At 32.7% G+C, this 24,762-nt stretch overlaps 1 non-coding gene across 1 annotated transcript; it reads right to left on the bottom strand.

The window, feature by feature from the left end:
* Window positions 1-9,632: 9,632 nt before the first annotated feature.
* Window positions 9,633-9,704, bottom strand: Trnae-uuc (transfer RNA glutamic acid (anticodon UUC)). The gene has a single exon. It is a non-coding gene; the product is annotated as a tRNA-Glu (tRNA).
* Between the last annotated feature and the right edge of the window lie 15,058 nt (window positions 9,705-24,762).

Raw genomic sequence — 24,762 nt, 5'->3', positions numbered from 1 at the left:
TGTGGAAAACTTTTCTATATACTTAGAGAACTCACTTAAAAAATGGTTATTTTTAACTTTAAATGGGGAGTTTGAGGTGCTAAATTAAACTTTGATAATTAAGCTTGCCCTACATATTGTATTATGTTTCAGAAAAAATCTTTTAGTCCATATTTCGCCGCCGTTTAAAAAAAATCTGGTAGTTTTGAGAAAAATTTTCAAATTACTTGCTAATTCGTACATATTGACCTTTTCATTTGTGATCTTCTTCGTTGCTAAACTTAATTACCTAATTATTATGGAGAGTTGCAAACATAAAGCCCAGGCTAATAAATTTATACCCGATTTTTCAAATGTTACGGAGTTCTTGCGATAACTCAAAATATGTCCTGGAGTTCTTATGATAACTTTTGTTACTGCCAGTGTGTTTTTGTGTTTAATCACGGCACGTTTAAGCGTATTTTATTAGTCAATAAGTGTGTAAATCATTATGAAGCATAGTACGCTTATCATTTGCACAAAAATTTGGTTATATAACGTTGGTTTTGATCGTGTTTTTCAGTTCAAGAGATATTTTTCTTACCTCCGTTTCTTGTGTTTTTTGTGTTTGTTTTGGTCTTTGTGTGTGTGTGTGTTTTTTTTATTGGAATGACTGTAAACATACTTGATGTAGAGCATTTACTTACAGGATAAAAATACGCTTTGAATTTAATACTCAAGCACGATTTCGTCATATATACATTATTCCTGGCAGTTTTAGAGAACATTAAGTAACTATGCTATCGGTATGCATGTGCAAAATAGGAGGTTGTATGCACTACCTTTTATCTAAATTTAATGAGGTGGGTGTCGTCTTTATGTATTCAACGGGTATTTCAATTTCTAAAAGGTATCAGTTTTTGTCATAGAAACGTATAAAGTTCTATGACAATGATATGACGATAGAAAGTAAGTCTTCAATAAGACATGTGAGTCACCGTAAGGTTCATGCCGTTTATCGACCTTGTTTCTTTCTCTATTAAATCCAATGTAGCATCACGTGACGTACAGCAATTTCCATATTTCGGAAAATTACTGCATACATTTTTCTTATCAAAGTTGGAGTCCTAGTGGAAATTTTGCAACAACTTTTGCTGTAATTGATTACAAAAATATATTGTCGAACTTCTTTCGCTCGAACCCGTTGGGCACGTGCAAATCTGTCGAAGAAATCGGTAGTAATCGGTTGATTTTTTATGCATAAAAAGATCATACATTTCGGGTGCATGGGTGTGAAGGATATCCCGGTTATATACGATACATGGTATATAATGATACAATTTACTTAGCCGCTTCTTGAGGGAAGCCCAACTACTTATTGTCTGCTTTAGAAAGACGGTTACTTAAAACATGTAACTGAGAAAAAAGGTGTAAGTTTTAAACAATTTTTCCTTGGCGGTTTAAGCCATGTTACTGCTGAATACAGGTGACCGCTGATTCAGGTTTTCCTGAAGATTTTTGTTTGTTTGTTTGTTTGTTTCATTTAACGCCTTTTCCCAACAGTATTTCAGTCATATGGGCGGGTAGTTTCCTAACCATCGTTCCTGGAGAGTTACACCAGTACTAGACTACCTTCCTCCGTGCTAAACTACCAAAGCATCTCCCGGGATCGAACCCACGCCAGAGAGGTAACTGGATTAGAAGTCATCGACTCAAACCCCTCGACCACGGAGGCGGTCGTTCCTGAAGATAGCTTAGCACATGTTTATCCTATGTAGACTGTACACCAAAGCAGTTTCATGTCTTCTCCAGATATATTGAATGATCGTGTTTTAATTTTGCCACATGGCCTCAATGTTGCATTTGCGGAAACTTATGACATAAAACTTTTGTTGACGGACAGTATACACAGAAACATTTAGTGCATTCGTTGGGTTTTATAATGTCAATATGATTTCGCACAAATTTAATTAGGATCAAAACCATCGTTATATAACCAAATTTTTGTGCAAATGATAAGCGTACTATGCTTAATAATGATTTACACACTTATTGACTAATAAAATACGCTTAAACGTGTCGTAATTAAGCACAAGAAACACACTGGCAGTAACAAAAGTTATCATAAGAACTCCAGGACATATTTTGAGTTATCACAAGAACTCCGTAACATTTGAAAAATCGGGTATACATGTATTAGCCCGGGCTTTATGTTTGCAAATCTCCACTATAATTAGGTGATTATGTATAGCAACGAAGAAGATCACAAATGAAAAGGTCAATATGTACGAATTAGCAAGTAATTTGAAAATTTTTCTCAAAACTACCAGATTTTTTTTTAAACGGCGGCGAAATATGGACTAAAAGATTTTTTTCTGAAACATAATACAATATGTAGGGCAAGCTTAATTATCAAAGTTTAATTTAGCACCTCAAACTCCCCATTTAAAGTTAAAAATAACCATTTTTTAAGTGAGTTCTCCAAGTATATAGAAAAGTTTTCCACAGAAATCCGTAACGTTTTCCAGGAACTCCGTGACAGTTATCATAAGAACTCCAAACAAGTTATCATAAGAACTCCATCCTTCGTGTAACACTTCCTCCCCCGTGTTATGTTAAAATATATTTACAACCCCTATAAAAACAGGCGAAGGCGGCTGCAGCAATAAAAAATAAATCCCTTAGGGGAATCACGTTCCAGCCATCAAAGTTACGTAATTAATTTCACTTTTTCAATTATATCATTTCTATATTTATTATCTATCTCCGGACAAGTGTGAAGGTATTTTTTATAGTTACAACGTTAGACATTAATGACAATAAAAATATCGCCTACGTTACGTCAAAATTGATCAGAAAAATAATGACTAATTAGTAGCTATCGTTTTATTGTCATAAATACTGATAACTAAGTCGTTACTATGAGGAAATGAACCCTAGAGTCTCCCCCAATGAGAGTTACCATTGACTTTTATAATTTATTATTGATTTGGTATTTTAAGAATGCAAATTATAAGTTAATCGATCTCTTTGTTGAAATTATAATTATCATTTAAATTAAAACACTTACTCATAGTAATTGTGAGTAGTTAATGTTATTTAAGGTGACTTAATTCTAATTTTCAATAAGTTCTATTCTTAAAATCCCATTATGCCCCTGATATTGTTTTAATTTTTAGTTCTAAATATATTTTTTTCCAAATTGTTACTCATTGGCCAATTACCTTAACAATCTTTTGTTTCTGTTGCTTCTGTAAAATATTGTAGTATTTAGTATTTACAATGGAAATCAAATTTTTATTTCTGCTATAACAAATATTTTCACATACATTCAAATTCAGGTGAAAAGCATCTAACATGTTCTGAAACCATAAATCGTATTTAAATGTTATAAAACTCTTGTTTGTAATTTCCCGATATTGTTCCAAGCATGACTTAAGAAGAAGAAAAAATATTTTCGTTTATGAGGAATATACTATGCCTTTAAAAAAGAACTCATTTGAAATAAGAATTAAGTTACTTTAATAAAATCTTGGCAACATATGAGCGCGTCAATGAGAAAAAAAGATTCTTTTTTGCTGTAAACCGTTTTTTTCTTTTTTTTCTCTTTTTTTTTTTTTTTTTTTTTTTTTTTTTTTGAGGATGTGAAAAAAAAGGACCATTAAGTTCAATAAAAATAGTATTAAATATATTCTCGTCTCTCTATTTATATATTGAATTAAGGTCGCTAAAATGGATTTTGCGCACGAGTTATGCAATAACTTTGTTACATTATTTAAAGTTCTTTTCGTTTTCAAAATGGTGATACATGTGAGACAGTCTTTATTATACTATGTACAGACTGTGATCTTCATTTATTTATTTATTATTATAATTAGCGATAGCTTCGACAAATTAAGAATCTTCCTGTGCGTTTTAACTGTTAAACTAAATACTTTTTTTTCACCAAAATGGACTCTACATCACTGATGTTAATTGTATTATAAAATATAAATTCGTGCCTACATGTATAAAATGATCCCTAAAAGTAATTTTGATAGAGAAATATTTTGCATAAAGTACGGGAATAATAGTTTTCATTTTTCCCGCGTTTTTTACGCGTGCACGACTTTCAGACCAACATGTGCTATTACATAAAATAAAGACATTATATTGGCCTATCCCCATTCTCATTCCTGTGCTACATGTAACACCATATGGTGCTTGTTACGTAACAACCATACATCTCTCATATTATAGGAATCCATTTAATTCGCTTCGACATATTTAAAAGGTATATGACCATCCTAATGCATTACCCCCGCTTTGAAGTGTATTCATGTATTCAAATAGGCTTGAACTACTGTTAACTGCATTGAAACTTAGGGACGTGGGTTCAAACCCCAGAAGGGTCAACTTTTTTCTTTTTTTTTTCTTTTAACATCATTTTATATATTTCTCTACGGCGATCATACCTTAAAAGTTAATATTATGTCGCGTCATGGCTTAAAATATCTGTAAATGCATAAACAACTTTTACAAAATTTATTCATTTAAAAAAAATCTTTTATACATGGTGTATACTGTACATTGTTCGTTAAATGTACCAAAGTAAATAAATGTTCAGTCAAGATCTATGTTTCTTATATATTGGCACTTGAAAAAGAAAATAAACAACAACAACATATGAATACTTTTCGTGCAGAACGACTGTCATACGTGCAAAAACAAAATAGTTTCGGAATAAATATCCACATTAGATCAAATCCTAATTGTACGCAGGTGTTTAATGGAAAGTGACAACTGTATATTAAGGTTTTATTTAGGTAACAACTATAATAGAAAGGAATTCGAGATAACAGTTTCGAACAAACTTCTTTTGATTAAATGTAGAATATACTTAGTGTAAGTACTTAACAAGTCATTCAATCAACGGTAGATGGCGTGACTAGTTACGTAACATTTCTTTAGTCTGTCTGAAATCTTTGCGCATCTTCTCCGTATGTTGTTTCCACCACAATACAGTCCTACGCACAAGCCCAAGATTTCTAGTTTTCCCCAAAATTTCCTATCTCTGGCCAGTGATGAGCATTTAATTATAATTACACAGCTTGTCACTGTATTACTGATAGCAGCACCATTGAATGTTTTATGATCCTATCATGTTTCAAGAATGTATAGTTTAAGCTGGAAGACATAGAGAACATTTTAGATGTAACGAAACTCTAATATTTAACTTTTTAGTGTAAAGAAGACAAATACAAATTGGATTACAGTAAAAAAAAGGTTTTTAATCACTTACAACTCACAATGAAAATGATTTTGTAAATTACTTTCATATTAAAGGCATATCATACCTCAGTGATTTACATTCTTTTTCTTTTTTTCAGAAGGAGCAAAATAATGTTTAGTAATGATAATAATGGATTCAAAGCATTATTGAAGCTTATCATTCAATCTAGTAGGGAAAGAGATGAATGTGATTTTTTTTTTGTAAAAAAGGTACCAAAATGATACAAGCAAAAAGTAAATAAAGTTTGTAAAGTAAAATTCTAAGTTCAAAGAGGAAATATCTCTTGAAATAAGGATACTAGAGTTATAAACCATGTCATGCATGATGTGAGTAATGACAAAGGAAATTTATCTTAAGTCTAGAGTTGATGTCATTTATAATAACAAAGATAATTGTTAGAAATATATTAATTTTCAATAAATCCCTAATTCAAAAATGAAATGGAGATAATTCTAGTAATACAGGACTAATGAGTTATAAATCTAATCCCATATAGGTGTTGATAAAAAACATTTTTATGCCGCCGAAGGGAGGCATATTAAAATCGCACCGTCCCTCTGTCTATCTGGACGTCCGTCTGTCTGTGCGTTCCCACTTCATTCCTGTCCGGACTATAACTTTGTCATGCATGGAATGATATTAAAATAACTAGGCATTAATGTCTACCACATCAAGACGATGTGTCGCGTTTAAGAATTACGTCCCTACCTCAGAGGTCAAGGTCACACTAACATTTTGAAGTTTCACTTTATCACAATAAAAGTTTATAGGTTCACACATTTGTGTCCGGAATGTAAATTTGTCATGCATGGAAGAATTTTAAAATAACTTGGGATAAATGTCTTCCACATCAAGACGATGTGTTACGCGTCAACTTATCACGCCCCTACCTCAAAGGTCAAGGTCACACTACCATATTAAAGTTCACTATATCAAAATTAGAGTTTATAGTTACACACATTCGTGTCCGGACTGTCATGCATCAAAGGATTACAAAATAACTAGGCATAAATATCTTCCACATCAAGACGACATGTCGCGACTACGACCCATGTCCCTACCTTCAAGGTTAAGGTCATACTTATAGTTTGAAGGTATTCATTCATTCGAGAAGAGTTTGAAGATACACATTCATGTCCGGCATGCATGGAAAACTTTTATAATAACTTTTGCACAAATGCCTACCACATCAGGACAATGTATCGCAGCAAAGGGTTATGTCCGTCTGTCTGTTTGTGTGTCCCCACTTACACAACAATCATGTCCAGTATGTAACTTTATCATGCATTGAGGGATTTTGAAATAACTTGGCACAAATGTCTATCTCATGACAACATTCTGTCGTATCCAGGAACCACGTCCCTTCTTCAAAGGTCAGGGTTACACTTATACGCTATCACAATAAGAGATTATAGGTACAATAATACAAAGAAAAATATTAAGCAATTAGTTACTTTCATCCTCTTTTCTTTTCATACTACCAGTCCTGCATGCTTAAGAAACTTTTTCGGGGGCATTCGCCACTAATCTTGTGTGACAGCTCTTGTTAAAGTCCGAATTTAATAAGGAAAATTCTAAGTATAAAGGGATAATGATTCTGAAAATATTGATGCTAGAGTTATGAAGCTTGCCATGTTATTGTTTAAAGTTATAAAATATCAATTTTTATTTTAAAAAAAAGTTTAATGGGGGAAATAATCCTGGAAATATTCATGCTACAGTTATGAATCTTGTCACACATGATAAGGAAATATATTTGAAGTTAGAAGTTGATACCTTAAGAAATAAAAATGAAAGTAAAAGTAACATTTTTTGAGAGGAAAAAAATTCATGGGGAGATAATCCTGGAAAAATTGGTGTTAGAGTAAAAAAAAACATTGTCACATATGATGTAGTTGATGATAAGGAACACATGTTTGAAGTTTAAAGTCAATACTTTAATATGAAATGTAGATGTTAGAGTAAAATATAACATTATTTTAAGTTCAATGGGATATAGTTCTGGAAATACTGGTTTCAGAGTTTTGCACCTTATCAAATGATGTGGATGATGATTAGGAATATACATGTATATTTGAAATTGATACCTTAAGAAATAAAGAAGTTATAGGCGCATAAATATGGACGCTGACGTCGACTTGCAAACCGAGGTGAGTAGGACAACTCACCACATTCTTAGTACAGTCGAGCTAATACTTACCTGGTCATTTTAGTTAAGAGTCTTGCACTTTGCAGTAAAAGTTACATCTATGAACAGTTTTTTGTTTTTGTTTTTTAGCGAGCCGGGAGGGGGGTTCAGTCAGTAACATGAGTAACAGTGACACTTAACTATTGAACTTTATTTATTATTAATTTAAAAAATTATCATAATTTATGTTATAAAGTATATTTACAAATAATTGCTAAGTTTCACAATTCAATTGGACCACAGACCCATTTACAAAAGAAAGGAGAAAAAAACATAAATTTAGTGAGTGTATCTTCTATAGAAATTTGATCCTTCAAAGTTGGGGCCATTAGATAAGAATACAGAGGGGCAATAAATAATGACAAAACTCTCAACTCAGGGGACGTGTTAATGGGAGATATACAGTTAATAGTGATTTACTAGCTGATAAGCCCTTACTGAGATTCAGCAGGCTGGAAGGGTTTATGCGTAGGACTGAATACACAGTATTTTCTTGATACAATGCTAATTTACGAACCCCGTACGTAATCCGTACATAATGTCAAACACGACGTGTAAATCTGTTGTGAATTCCTACGCCACTAACAATAACTACAGATTAATTGACCTAGACCCTTTATTATTCACTGTTAGGCAATTTTTGTATAAGCAAAAGCACTAATTTATTGAAGCACAAAACGGCAAAAAAATGAAAATTATGCAGACTCGGTTTGATTGAGTCACTGGAAAGTGCTGCCGTCCAGGCTCTCTAGCACCGGCTTAAGCAGAACATAGAACCATCTGCAGCTGTGTACATACGGCGGGTACCATTGAACCTTCAATGCGACACCTTCGCGCCATTCCATGAAAAGTGGTGTATGGTCTCCAAGTAAAAAATTGCGTACGCAACAATAGGCGACACTAAATGAAATGGAATTTCGAGGAGGAATCAGATGTTTATATGAAGCCTGCATATTATATATAAGCTTTCAAAAGACAAAGATATAAGTAAAAGAATGAACCTAGCGCCTTGCTATAAAAAGTAACACACGTTTGTATGTTTCGTCTGTTTGTCTCTCTGCTTATTACAGAAGATTGAATTATTGCTTTATAAAAAAAAATGGTATACTTAATTAAGAAATCATGGCGGTCGGTTTAGTATAGATGTTCATTGCATACCAGAAAAAAAAGAAAAAAAGCCCTATATTTCTATTTTAAGAAAACTTTGAAGCGGGAAATAAACAGCAACTGTACGAACATCTAACTTCACACGTCCCATGCAACCTCAAGTCCTCAAGATTATGTAACCTTTTCTTTAAGTATTTCAACTAAGCAAATATGTTTTACAATACGGGAACTTTGACACCTGCCTTCGACCGGGAAATATTCCGTAATACGGGATAAAGCCTTCCGGATTTTAAAAGCAATTTTAGTAATCTATTTATTTCAGGCTCTCTAGGATCAACCACCGTCAGGTGGCCAGATTACGTGCGAGTTCACGGTCACTTTTAATACTATGTATTGCCTTAAATTACTAACTTATACTGTTTTACAACTGGTTTGAAATATTAATTTTATCTTAGCATGGCATGGGGCCTATTTTATTTTTAATCTCGAGCCCGTAGTTTTGGATTTACCAGTGTTGGTGTAAAATGAGAAAACACGGTGCTGACCTTAGTCTTACTCGAACCAATGACTTCTGGTTTGAGAGGCAGACAATATAGTAACAATCTACAAAGCAAATTTTCCCTTCAATATATTAGAAAAGATTACATATTTTTTTAAGTATATAGCCATATTATATGTTTTATTTTTTTATTATTTTCTGTTACAATTTTTTTTGAATGTATCATATAATTGCGTTTGGGGTTATAAACTAAAGTAGATTCATGAAAAAATTATGCGCCAATTCTCTTTTATCAAATATCAATAAGTGTGTATGAATATATTCATATTTAAATGCATTTTTACAAATGTTTTTAATATTATTAATTATTATTCTGTTTGACAGGTTATATTAATCTTTATAAATAGTTATATTGCAAAGAATCGTTTAAATATAAATGGTCATATAACCTGTCAATAATTTTTATAACCAATTCACTATACAGCAAACTTCTTTTATTTTTGAAAAGAAAATCATAAATTCACAGCATACGTATCGTTAAAAAAGAATTGCATATATTGAGTAGAAGTCGTCTTATAGAAAAAAACGTTTTTTTTCAAAAAAATGTGTTCCGGTGCCGGGAATCGAACCCGGGCCGCCTGGGTGAAAACCAGGAATCCTAACCACTAGACCACACCGGATTACATATTTGAAGGAAGATAAATTTTCTATATATATCTTGTAAAGTAATCTTCTGAACCATTCAAATAACTTATGATTTTATAACTTATTTTCTTCTGAAATTTACGTGAAAATATTTCAAAAAAGGAAAAAATAAACAACTATAAAGAGAGTTTACATCGTTTTTGACGGTTAATTTACTGACTGTTCTATTTATAGTCCTGAGCAAGTGCTTTATTGATCACGTGATACGAACATAAAAACGATACAATGTGATGTTTAATTTTAAGGAACTATTAATATCTATAAATACGATGAATGGATACAGTTTTGCGCCATTGAAAACTTGAAAATAAACATAGGAATTTACGTATAATGCCTCTGGGACCAAAAATATACCCGTCCCTGTATAATAACTTTCTTTTTTGGTCCCAGGGTGACTTCACCGGTTGTAAAATTCATTTGTCGACAATAATGTCAAGGTCACGCGTGTACATTTTTATGAAATATTGACATGTTAAAAGATCTACTATTAAATGCGTAGCGCGGACTATATTGAGTTTAGATCATTCAACGCTCAGGGTATAATAATATTTACGCCAACAAATGCCAAAGATATAGGATGTTACAATACTGGCGTGCCAGTTTACATGTAGACCAACGTAAAACTGCATAATATGTAAAATGCCTTCATGCTTTTGTCTGCTTTGTTGACACGCGTCAAAACAAAGCCATATTTCAATATCTTTGGTCGCACAATATTAAATTGTTTTTAAACATATATATGATATGATTAACAAACTCAAACTAGGCGTATGAGTGACTAAATTGCATATTATTTATAAAATACAACCCAAACCCTCTCAATTCTAAACCGTTACAGACTACATGTACAACATGGCAATACCGCCGATATATAGATTGACTGACATTCACTTCATATTGACCCATCCAGTTTTGTATCATGGGATTATTTTAGGAAATCGGCAAAGAGTTTAATTAAAGGTCTTTTTGATAATTTATTAAGACAGGTATTATAATTATTATCAAATTGCTAAACATGTTTTATTCCGAATAGAGCAGAAGATCAGGACATCGGCTTATGGTAGGCCGGTTCACATCCATTTTCGTGCAGTAAAGTTTCAGTGTTCATTTGTCTGATTGTTTGGAAAAAAAACAATCAAACCAAAAAACTTATTCTTGAACTACAAAAAATGTTTGTTCTTCAGAAGCCAATAATAAACGCAGCAGATCTATAAGGGCGAAGGTTCAAATACCAGGAAGCACGGCTTTCCTTGATGATTAGTCAGATTCAGAGAATTCAATTGTTTATAAATAGAAGTCATTTAAATGTTGACCTGATAGCATGTTTAGTTATAAGGACTTGTTTGTAGAGCTCATTGGCATTAGGACTCAGTAGGTATAGGGTTTATTTGAATTTAATGTTATAAGGACTTGTTATTCAAATTCACTGGCGGTAGACTTTAGTGCCAGATTGCTTAACAGACTACCCTGGCGCTAGGACTTAAATTAATAGCCTGATTTTTTTCTAGAGTATAATGACTTGATAGCCCGATATTGTTTCTAGAATATACTGGCATTAGGACTTGGTATAGCCTCAATTGTTTGATATAATTCACTTGCATTAGTTAATGAGTATGAACAGTATCACTGTTAGATAATATATTATATATAATTGATTTTTAGGTTATTCCTACAAAATATATAACTAAATTATTCCGAATTTTAATGTTTCCTGCAATAAAAAGGCGTGCATTAAATTTGAATTGAGCTAAAAGCGAACGTATCGTACCGGACAGTATTTTCAGAAAGTCACAAGGATTTCCTTATATACCTAATAATAGCGCCACCTGTAAGCTTTAATGCCTATGAGATAGCCACATATTTTTTAAATCCTTTTAGCTGTTTATAATTTGCACCATACACAGGTGTAAAGAAGATAAATTGCAAATCATTTCGCTTCCCACTTGAGGAATTTTCCCACGCGACACTACAATATATTTGACATAGCGACGGTGATGCGTTGATAACCTGTGGACCGTACACAACACTTAACTATTGTCAAGTCTCAATTTTATCTTTGTAAATGTTTACAATGTAATCTAGGCGTTTTATCCTACCTTTAAAATGCGCAAAAGAGGCGGGGTTTTCCCAGAGAAATTTAAACCTATATGGCCACGTGCTCGAAGTCATTTTCAATCAGATTGACATACCGTAATCTATTACACTTACCATAAACCAATCCCAAATGTCGCAAAAAACAAAATGGCCGCCTTTCGTCTGCTAACTTTGAATTGATTGGATAATCGCGTTTAAGTTTTGAACGCAGGTGTGCACGTTTTGGTATTTCAGATATAATGGATATACCAGTGTCACACGACTTTTACAAAGGCTTGAGATAACAATCTGGTCACCATTTTAATGACTTTGAATCATGCTCCCACTTACACCAAAGTAGCGGAAAAGGGATCTAAAGCAGTACTTGTCATTCGAACTGTACAATTTCCTGTTGAAAGTGTGGGAAAGTTATGTTTTAGATAATAGGCTTGCTTTATTTGGGATTAAATACTCTTGTTACAAAATATGGTCACACCGGCTCAATATCGTTGTTGTACTAATTGCGAAAAGTTGGGTATACGCCTCGACCGCGTGTTTAGAAGCTGAAGGGTTTTGATAAATTAGTGCTTAGATTTTGTACTTGCTATTGAATTTCAATGAAAGTGTTTTTGAAAAAATATCCGCCTTTAACGTTGTTTTTTAAAGAAACATATCTATGCACGCTTTGAAATGAATAATTCGGTCATATATTTATTGTTGTTTTTATTTTTTTTTTGGTATATATGAACCTGGTTTATTCTCATATGCTTACATGAGTATTCATATAAATTATACTTACATAATCTGCCTAAAACCCATTTTTACACTCCCCTCTTGTGCCGAACAAATCGTCTACGCAACCAGAATTTTATTGGCATAGATCTAGTGCATATGCATTGTACAATAACATAACACAACCAGAATTCATTCTTACATACTGCGCTCTGCAATAAGAATTAATTTTACATGCACCTGGATTCTTTCTTAAAGACTTCACTCTGTAACCAGAGTTCATTCTTGTATACTGTACTATGCAACCAGAATTAATCTTACATACTGCACTTTGCAAACAGAATTCATTCTTACATACTGCACTCTGCAACCAGAATTTATTCTTACATACTGCAATTTGCAACCAGATTTCATTCTTGCATACTGTACTCTGCAACCAGAAATTATTCTTACATACTGCACTTTGCAACCAGAGTTTATTCTTACATACTGAACTTTGCAACCAGACTTTTTTTCACATACTGCACTTTGCCACTAGAGTTAACTTTTACATACTGCACATTGCAACCAGAGTGTATTCTTACATACTGCACTTTGCAACAATAATTCTTTCTTAAATACTGCACTTTGCAAACAGAATTAATTCATACATACTGCACTTTGCAATCAGACTTTATTCTTACATACTACACATTGCAACCAGAATTACTTCTTACATACTGCATTCTGCAACCAGAATTCATTCTTACATACTTCACTTTGCAAACAGAATTCATTCTTACATACTGCACTTTGCAAACAGAGTTTATTCTTATATACTGCACTTTGCAACCATAGTTCATTCTTACATACTGCACTTTGCAACCAGAGTTTATTCTTACATACTGCATTTTGCAACCAGACTTTATTCTTACATACTGCACTTTGCAACATAATTCATTCTTACATACTGCACTTTGCAACCAGAGTTTATTCTTATATACTGCACTTTGCAAGCAGAGTTTATTCTTACATACTGCACTTTGCAACAAGAGTTTATTCTTAAATACTGCACTTTGCAACATAATTCATTCTTACATACTGCACTTTGCAACCAGAATTAATTCTTAGTACTGCATTATGCAACCAGAATTCATTCTTACATACTGCACTCTGCAAACAGAGTTTATTCTTACATACTGCACTTTGCAAACAGAGTTTATTCTTATATACTGCACTTTGCAACCATAGTTATATTCTTACATACTGCACTTTGCAACCATAGTTCATTCTTACATAGTGCACTTTGCAACCAGAGTGTATTCTTACATACTGCACTTTGCAAACATAATTCATTCTTACATACTGCACTTTGCAACCAGAGTTTATTCTTACATACTGCACTTTGCAACCATAATTCATTCTTACATACTGCACTTTGCAACCAGAGTTTATTCTTACATACTGCACTTTGCAAACATTCTTGCATACTTCACTCTGTAACCAGAATTCATTCTTACATACTGTACTCAGCAACCAGAGTTCATAATTGCATACTGTACTCTGCAACAAGAGTTCATTGGTACGTATTTCTTCATTTGCAAACAGAGTTTATTCTTATATACTGCACTTTGCAACCATAGTTATATTCTTACATACTGCACTCAGCAACTAGAATTCATACAATTCTCAAAAAACAGAATAAAAAAAAAAAGGAATTTCAAGTTTTCCTCCATTTATGCCATGAGTTCTTTTTATGTTATTCACAAAACATGAAGATAAAAATGCATAATGCATCTTGATGCTTCTAACAGTAACACAGTAAATCAAGGGTTTGATGAATCGTCGAGTTGTTTATAGTTTAAGTGTTCATGTTTAATAACATTAAAGAGACGTTAAATGTTTATATTTCAGTACCAGTACTTTGTTCATGCAACTTTCCTATGTAAAAAGAATGGAATGGGTTTTTTTCATTGAGTAAACAGACATAACAAATAATATCTAGTAGCGCACGTGTCTCATGTTGCGCACGTGTGTCTCATCATGCGCACGTGTTATGTAGAGAAAATATAAAGCTAGAAACTGTGACATCACAGACGGCGAGAATCTGTAACATAACAGACCGCGTGAATCTCTAACATTTTTGGCGGAATATCGAACTTTTTACGTACAATTATACATTTATATGATGGTTAATTATTTTTACAGTTCAAAACCTACACAATTTGGTATATAAGGTTACAATTTCATTAGTATTTTATAACTATAACACATATCAGAGCACGTTTATAAACTTTTATCATAAATAAATATCAGGGTTTTCATACTTAAACATTTTCGCTCGTGCAGAACACAGCGTTTAAAACGAGAATCACACGAAAGTTGGGGTTCATTTGGATGAATTTGGACAAAAAGGCAAAACTTTATAACAAATTAATAAGAGCCCTTAACCCACCTGTAAACAAGCATCTAGTGCTGAAATATTGAATTTTATTTAATAATGACCTTCATTTACGAAAAAAAAACTTTTTTAAATTAAACAGTTTTAATGATCTTTTGTAATGTTGAACAAATTTTAAGCCCCATGCACCTGTGTTTGTAGTTAAAATATTTTGAATAAAATTGATCACGAACAAAATCTCTTAATGATACTTTGTCAAGTTTAAAGTCTCACATGATCTATAAAATTGTCTATTTATTTACATTAGAACTTTTTGAAGTTTTGAAATTCACAGTTGCGTATAGAACGTGATTTGAAAACATCTAAATAAAATGTTTTGCTTTCATATAAAGAGTCTATTATTTTCTTTTGCAGCGAAAAGCAAAATACTAAGTGGTTGTCAGAGATTTATAAGGTGTCAGTGCGTGTTTGAGCCCACGTGTGTACGGCGTACTAATTTCACCAGAGACATAGATAACATCTTTGAATTTCACTGTGAAGGAAGTGTTACACGAATATGGCATTTATAGGACTATCACGGAAATCCTGAAAAACGCCCCAGACTTCATAGAGTTTGACTGAGACAAGAAACGGCTCTCAAAATATTAATCATTTCTTATTATAACAGTTGCCCACCCACCAGACAAACGCATTACGTGGCATTCTCTAACCCTTAACTTCTCAAATGTGCAAAATGGATTTGTCCTGCTTTTAATTTCGAAGAGTCTAATTAAAATTGAAGGGATTTTAGCATTATTCTCTTTTTTTAATATAAATATAGTAAAAGACTAATAAAAAAACCCCACAAAAGTAGATACTTGGGACATGTCTGCGTGAAGAATTACATCATATGGATGTGTTGAAGCCGTGCCCGGATTACGGCTAAATAGAGTAGACGTCTTTTATGCGATTTCTAGCCTGTTCTTCGTTCGGTAGGTAGCCAATCCGTGATTTTTCTTAAGTTTCTGATCGGACTAAATCGACAGTTGAATATCAAAACGCTAGATTTGTGCCATCCAGATTAGTCACGACAGGTCAACCATCACGCTACTGTATAATAAGCAAAATTGATCACGCCTGACCGTGTGCCTTCCCCGTGACTCGCTCTGGAATTTGAGAAGAAGCAACTGTGAAAGTGAAGCAACTGTACTGGTAAACTGCTTGACAGTCTGCCCAAGAACGATTGGTTGGTTGAACTTTGCTATGTTTCCCCCAAATCCCCTCCACTCGTTTATAAATAAAACATCACCTGCACGCAGTAACATTTACAAACAATTACGTTATATGTCTATAGCAATATATACAGATTCAACGTGACCCTTATTTTATGACAAATACTTACAGAATAGCCAAAAACGTGTGTATTTTTTAAACATTGTTTTAACATTGTTTCATAGTGTTTGTTTTATTTCTATGTTTGTTGTGTTGCCAGAGGCGCTTTGTGTTGTACTAGCATGCAGTGTTGAAATAATAAATTGAATTGGAACACGTCATTCCTTATGATTTTAAAGAATGTACATTACATCCGAGAGCCAACCTAAGGGGACAGGAAGTGCCTTTTATCTTAATTGATTAAGTTGGTTTGTTGATATTTGTATGATATTGTTCGGTTATATTTCCTTCAGGGTATAACCTATATATCGTTGCATCTCTGAGAAAATGTTCTGTAGAAAAATGATTTTGTAGAGAAAACGGCTATTTGATTTCTTCTTTAAAATTATTGTGAATATCCTCTCATAGAAATTTATACATAAACATTTTCCCGTGAAAGGGCTTTAGTAAAGTCTTTATAAAAGTTCCCTGTAAAAAAGCAAAACATTTGGTCAGATTCTTTATTAATATATTTTCCATAGAAATTATGGAGAAAACTGCATGAGTGAATTGCATTTGAACAAATCCGCCCTTAAGTAGTGAAAGAATAACGCTAAATATCTTAAATGGTCTTGTACATCTTTCAGTCTTTAGAGGAATTTTTAAAATATGTACTGACTGAAAATCGAACAGAACAGTGCAGACCATGATCAGTGGGCACGGACCTGTCGGCTGATCTTGGTGTGTATTCGCCGCACGGGTTAATTGCGTGTTTCAATGTTATAATTGACGTAACTTTGTGTCAGTTAAAAACAATATTCGATTTTTTCACATGATTCAACATGTATAGATAATAAGCTCAAAAATAATTAACTGACAAATGACAAACGTACAGTATGTAGCCTTGTCAGTTATTGACAACCTAACATAGGTAGTGCAATGCTTCGGAATGTATTGGCTACATTTAGTCGCCGCTACTGTCCGAAATAGTTAATGACCTTTCCGGGGAAGAATTTCTATTTTCTTAAACTTTTCCGGAACACCTGTTAACTAATCAACGGCTTCCCTTTGAAGTGACCAATATGATGAAACGCGTCATTAATCACCCTTCAATCGTCGGCCATTATCTCCTTTTGTTATCATTGTTTGAAAGCTTCCATGTATCAATATTGGCCCTCTATCACTTTCGATAAACCCCTGCTCAAATTTATTTCCAATTTGGAATTTGTATGGAAGTCTTTAAAATCTTGTATTATCGGACGAGGATTTTATTGTGGTCAGTGAAAGTGATACGCCTATATTTTCTAACGAAATCAAAGATTCCGCGATAATCGTTTTCCGTAATAAAACCTGCGCCACGCGTAGAAAATTTGAAAGGGCCTTCTTCTCCCGGACCCCTCCCTAATTTTTAGATCCCTTTTATGTTTTACAGGAACACTCCTTTCCATGATGACAGTGAAAAATATCATTAACGGAAGTTCGGTGGGAATTGTATGGTAACCTTTAATGAAACTAAATCGTTTATACACTAGCTATTAAATTAATGGTCTAACTTGGTACTTCCTATCTTGACACTGCTAGAGTAACTAATCTCGCAAATACAACAAGAGTATAGCTTTGAAACTTTCATTTATCCATGACAAGTAAAACATGTATTTTGTAGTTAATATGTTTGCGATTTTAAGCATATACATGTAGCTTATCATGATCATGGTACATTTTACTGAAGACAAAAATATGTTGATAATAATTATATACTTTTATTTCCAAATCGTTTAAGGAAGAGCAACATCAAAAGACCTCTTCAAACTCTGTCAGTCTTTTTTTTAAAGAGACGAAAAACTCTGTTTTTAAAGGTCTAAGGTTTTACTTATAAAGCAATATTATTAACAAAGTCTTGCAGCCTAAAACAAATCCGGAAACTCTAATGTAAGACTCTCCTGTGAAGAGACTAAATACATTGTCTGGGAATGGTTCCAAAAGATACAACGGGGTTGAGTTATGATCTCTACTAACATTTTTTTTAAATCGATATCCGGACAATATCACGTTTTTGTATAGGTTGTTTACTGAGAATAGAACTGTTTATCAAGTTCAATAAGTTACCACTATTATAAGATTGCAATATGTGTTATTGAACAATCTTTTGCAACTGTTGCTTTTTAATGGCAATAAGTACAGATATGGTCATTTGGTATATATTTTTTTCTACTTTTCTGACAAATAATTCCACATTCAACGCTACTTTCTTCAGGTGATAAACATCTAACATGTTCTTATACCATGTATTAAATTAAACAATACAAAACTTATGTGAGGAAAAATTGTTTCTGGGGCATAATGCGCGTTTAATATACTGCTAAGCGTTTCACAATTTTTACGATTTATTCGATATCAAGAATTTTTTTCTAAATACAGGTACTTTATTTATCATGCATGATATAGTCATTCATTTAGTATTTTAGTTGACCATTAAATGTGCAATTGAATTCTAATGTATATCAAAATCACTGATACATTATATGTTATATATATTTTTTGCAGGTTATATGACCGAGAAGTCACCTATATAACACATTTATAACACATTTATATACTGTCATATAACCTGAAACCGAATATATATATATAGTACTGCATAATTGCTCTACTTTAAAAGCAAAATGAAAGAAAGTCATAAAATTTGCTGCAATTTTGTACATATGAAATACATAAACATCACGATTGTCCAATCAAAATATGTTTTACAAACATGCAAGATTAATCATTTACATATTTTGTTGTTCAAGATTTTTTAATGAAACTACATGTATATTTCAGATTGTTCGTGTGATCTTCCCTTTAAATAAATGAAAACTGGAGCAATCAGTGTATTTTCACGGAGAAATTACCGCCAAAATTAAACTATCAGTACCATACTTGTTACATTCAAGCGACTTTTCAGAACGCTGTATTTGAATAAAATCGTAATTGACGTCTTACGTAATAACGTTCACCGTGTTAACGCCGTGATGGACATGTTTGTCGTGTTTTGTTTCAGGGCAAATGGACATCAAAGCGGCGATAGCGGCATCGTCTTTAGTAGCCGACACGGACAACACTTGAGGTGATGATAATGATGTATAATCGTTAACTTTATGTCCATCAAATCTGTTTATCCCATTATTTAGATTTTGATTAAAACTTGGTCACCATTAACGTGTATTGTACAATTTCACGTAAGATTAGAAGAACGTCATTTATTCATTCACGGGACGCTTTAAAAGTACCCTATTGGCATCCTTGCGAAACATTGCCCTGCGCAATATTGCGTTTACTTCAAACCCAAAGAATTGATTAAAATGTTAAAATTTTTATTTGATCTTCAAGAGTTACGTGACTTTCTTTTAAACGAAAGCTATCTACACCACTTGTCAGTCATTCATACTATTTCCTTTTCTTATACTTAATTTCACTCTAGAACTTTTATTGAAAAAGTGATCTGTACTGTACATTTAAAAAGTAGGAATACTTTATTAAAAATATTTTAGGAACACATTATTTGCTATTTCATTTGGGTTTTTGCCGCTTTTTTTAACAAATACAAACTTTTTACAACAGTTTTTCTGTCTCAATCACTAAGGGTTAGAACACAATCATTTGTTTATAATATACATGTATATTGACTTTGTTTAAAATTTTAAAGCTTTTATCTTATACTGTTCTGTTTTTATATAAAAAAACATTACACAATTGTCTTAGAATAAATGTGGATGGGAGCTGGTGATTATTTAAAATACCCCCCCCCCCCCCCCCTCTTTGAACGTAACAAATCATCACTTAACAGTTATACTTCCAATAAAACACTTTTTTTAAGTCATGCATTTTGGGTTTATATTTTTATTTTCTGAGAATAAAATTTGACAGTTGTCAAAAAACAAGAGGATTTATATAGACAAGACTTCAAAAATAACCTAAGATGAGCGCATTGCGATAATAGAACAAAAATATCAAAATATTTTTTATTACTTAAAAGTCACAGTGACTCGAAAAAAAATGAAATAAAAAAACAACATATTCATTAACCTGTTTACAAAGTATTTCAAAATATTTTCTAACTATAACTAGATGGTATCTTTCAGGGTATGAACGTCATTGGGATTGGTCCCTGTTGATTGTTTTTGGGTATTTTGGTGTGTTTTTCAAGCAGCCCGCAGCTGACACGTTGATAGTGATCACATAAAGGGATGCGTAATTTATAAAGTATTTCAATTTATTCGGATAATGAAACCGAAACTATTTCATTCATGCTTCTGATTTCAGATTTTGAAAAAATGTTGCTCAACCATGAGGATGTGAATGGAGAAGATCGGGAACAAAAGGAAATTTGTTATTCTTCACGTTAGAAATAGGTCAAACGCGTTGGCGGCGAAAAACAAGCAGCTGGCAGACTAGGAGCAGTATTTTACGAAAAGTGAAATATTCCTAGGAAGGAAAGGTCAAGACGCAATCACAAATCATCGACTTTATTCTAAATGTTTTATTTATTGTACAGGAAGGGTGCACGTTCAATATCGAAATGAAACGAGTATAAACAAACGTTTGTTGGACAAGATTTCGCAAGGGGAGAAGGTGACAATCTGTTTTAAGGACCCATGTTTAGTCTTTTTTGTATTCCTAAATTCCTAATATACTTTGGGCTTGGTCTTTGAAAGTATTGATCACGCAATATTGATTTAAATAAAAGAATATATATAGCAAAACGCGTTTATAGACAATATCTTAGCTAAACACAGCATGAACACAGTTACTTTTTGCCTAGAGTTTTAGTTTTCTCTTGATCTGTTTAACACATTACCAGCTAGAACCGGAAGTGTTTAGCCTTCTCTACCAGTATAGATCCTTCCAGCCAGCCTTAACATCCGGGCAGTTTGACCATGCTCTAATACTGTTGACGGCTCAATTTTGTATTTTCAGATCGAAATCAGTTAATATTTGAATAGACCGTTACAAATACAAAGCAGGGTAAATACATTAAACAAATTCTGCAGGTTAAAGAAGACCGATCAAAATATGTTACTTTATCATTTCAAATCATGCACAATGATTAGGTACAGTTAAACATCTTTTTGTTTGTAATATGGAAAATATGAGGAACAAAAAATATGACTGTATTCAAATATGAGTGCATATAAGTTTTCAATATTAAACGTTATCCTTCATATATTGAGATGATTGTATAATAAAATGACAGACTTAAGCAGTGGTGATAATTACTTTTTTAAACTAAAATCATTAAATTATCATAGCCTATGTAGAGCTATAATTTTTATTTTATTTTGTTCATCATGTTGACATCAACGTTCTCGAGGACAGCTGAATCTCGTGCCACTATCTCTACCGTTTTTTAATTAATTACAATTTATAGCGTTTTAATATCACTTGAAAATCAGTATCAAATAAAATTGAGATACATTTTATACTAATTTAGTACTAAAATGTATATAAAAGATATTTTTGAAGTCCGCTCAACTGGGTTTTATTGCTAGTGAAGTTGACTTTGTAAACTCGTAACAAGAAAAGGGTAATGTTAGGCTGTATATTACATATTGTGGTATTGTGTGGACCACCAGCGGACACTGGCTTTAACCTATATAACATAAACAAAATTAATTATGTATATAATGATATCATATTAACATACAAAGTAAATGATAACCCATGCCCTTTATTGATAGTATCTTAGTTTTGAATTAAATTGAAATAAATATATTTGTTATCTATGTAATCGCGTGGCGCAAACTTTTATTTATGTTATCTTTTCTTGTCACGAATAGTTTTGTAATAAAAAGTATCGTATCGTATATATATATTATAGTGTAATGTTAATGTTTAAAATACAGGACGGATGCTAGGGGGCATTAACAAATCTTTCGATCTTAAAACCTTAAGTTTTAGACTTAACTTCAAACTATGACACACGGTTTTGTTTCTTCGATTCCTTACACTGATACGACCAATGGGTTACCTTTTTACAGAGATATATTTTTGCAATGCAATGTACATGTCTTGGTTTTACAAAACAAAGAAAGGAACTCTGTAACGTTTGTTAAAGATTTTGCAGTTCCGCTTTTTGTTTTAAAGCAGCATGCCTCCATAGCCATGGTATTTTTCATGAAAATTCTACAAATGTTTTTTAAGGTAAAATATTGTGATGTGAACAAAGAAAATAATTTACACATTGCAAACAGTACTACGCAGTAGAAATATGGTGCAAAATTACTGCAAAATCAGTTATTAATCGCACATAACATGTAAATTATAATGTGAATCTTGAACCTTTTTACTTTCCTTAAAATCTGAATATAGTTTTCTCAAGTTTGATTTTCTTGAAAAAATTTCGCTCGTCTGGAGGCATGCCGCTTTAAGGTTTGCAATTGCGCTTTTGTAATAACTTTTGGAATTTCGCTTTCACGTTATTCATGTATTAAACTGTAACAAACTACAACTATTATATGTAAAAATGTATTTATTTTTTATCACAAACAATTTAAGTTGGCTATTTTCAAGCTTTACTACTAGAGATAATCCTTTATATGATTCTGAAGACATTTTCCTTTTGAGTGAGATGGGTATACGGTATAGGCACCGGGCCCTCCTGTTGCAGCCGGGGCCCTCCTGTCGGCATGTTGCTTGTTTTCATGTTGCATGACATTCGACCCTTTCAAATAATTGTTTCCCTCATGACTTGTTTCATTGTCGTGTATAGAAAAGCAAAAAGTGATAAATAAAAAAGAAGAGAAATCAAGTATCTATGACATCCTTGTTTATAATGTGACTTATAAAATCAGAACCTTTCGTCCCAATCATCAACCAATAACTTCCTTATTGGCCGAGTCTCTCATTTATTTAAAATATAATTATTTGAAATTAAAAGTCTTTTGTGTTTTTGTTGTCATTTAGACATTTTCAGCAAGTTACGATAAACGTACATTTGGTATAACCAGAGACTTCGCATAGCAAATTTTTATCTATTTTTCTCTGATAGTTTTTGACGGATATCTATTTTGTTATGTTGAATTAATGGAACATATATCAGATTTATATCAGATTTATATCAGATTTATCACTACAGATGTTCAGTATTCCAGCTAGTGGACTACGCATTCCGCCGGAGTCTTTAATGTTTGACCACATTCCCAGGCAAGGTCTTACGGTGACCTATCACGCCAAGTACCAGCCTTTGTCCAGATAAAGATAATCACTGACCGTTAACGAGCGAAGATGTGAAAGTGTGATCGCCCAATAAAAATGAAATAAAAATAATAAAACGCGATGATAAAAGTTTTGGATCAAAGTCCGAAGTTACTCATCATTTGCTAGGGAGAATATTAACATCGAAGAATTCCATGTTTTGATTATAAGGCAAGTTTTACATGTGGTCATTTGAAAGACATAAATATCACGTTAACGGCTAGTTGTGAGACATGCCCGCTTGGTGGTCTTTCACTGTTTTATATTTATGTAATTTTCATGCTACGGTTTTTATTGCCGTAATATAAAGTATGGTCAATGTCGGCTTGACCAGACTGTATTGTAAGTATTATTGGTTATTTGCTCAGCACGAGGTTCATGAAGCCATATTGGAGATGTATATATTCTTCAAGGTTTTATATTTAAGTGTAAAAGTAGTGCCAATGTTGCAAAGGCGAATAAATATATTCTTTTATAGCTGTGCTTTAGTGTATGAAAGAGCTGAAATCATTTTAAAAACGAATTAGGAAGAAAATTCAAATAATTACCCGTTATGTGGCAAACTCTAAGACATTTTTATAGTATTATATTTAACTATTGGCATACCGCACGTGCAAAGCACATATTTACTAAAAGGGAAAGAGAATTGTTGATATACATCAAACATATACTGTATGCTATAAAAACTAGTTTCATTTAAACTTCTTGTCTCATGAAATACCAGTGTACTTTATTCTCTATTGAAGGGCAGTAATGCAAAATTCATTGCAAATTTATTCTCACAATTAGAAGTTTAATTGCATTTTTACTGCAATACAAATACTGTCCGATCGGTTGACCATAAGGTTCGAGCTGACATTTTACTTGTTAGGTCATTAATTTTCGCGAGAGGTTTGCCATAATTAACGCTACCGTAGCCATGTGAGGTCCATTCAGGAAATTCCAAGTGTTACAGGGACGTCCTCTTTAAATAAAAGAACAATAGAACAACCAGGATAATCCGACTGAGCGGAGCATTTCAAAATTATTGCCAAGGAAGTCGCATCCGAGTGAAAAAAAATGAAAGTGGCTATTAGTGTCTTCGCAGAGGTGGTAACATTTGCACGTGTGCACGTGTTCGTAATAAATTTGATTCTGAATTGAGCGATGCTATTGCGAAATGAATTGTTATTTGCGTAAATCTAATCTAAAGTCTTGACTGCATGTGCTCCATATATGATTATATCTCAAGTTAGAAGTTAACATGGATCATTGTAAAAGGAACT

The sequence above is a fragment of the Ruditapes philippinarum genome, unplaced genomic scaffold (assembly GCF_026571515.1).
Source record: "Ruditapes philippinarum isolate M1 unplaced genomic scaffold, ASM2657151v2 ctg2663_1_1_1_1, whole genome shotgun sequence".
NCBI lineage: Eukaryota > Metazoa > Mollusca > Bivalvia > Venerida > Veneridae > Ruditapes > Ruditapes philippinarum.
This window is presented reverse-complemented; position numbering and strand designations above follow the sequence as displayed.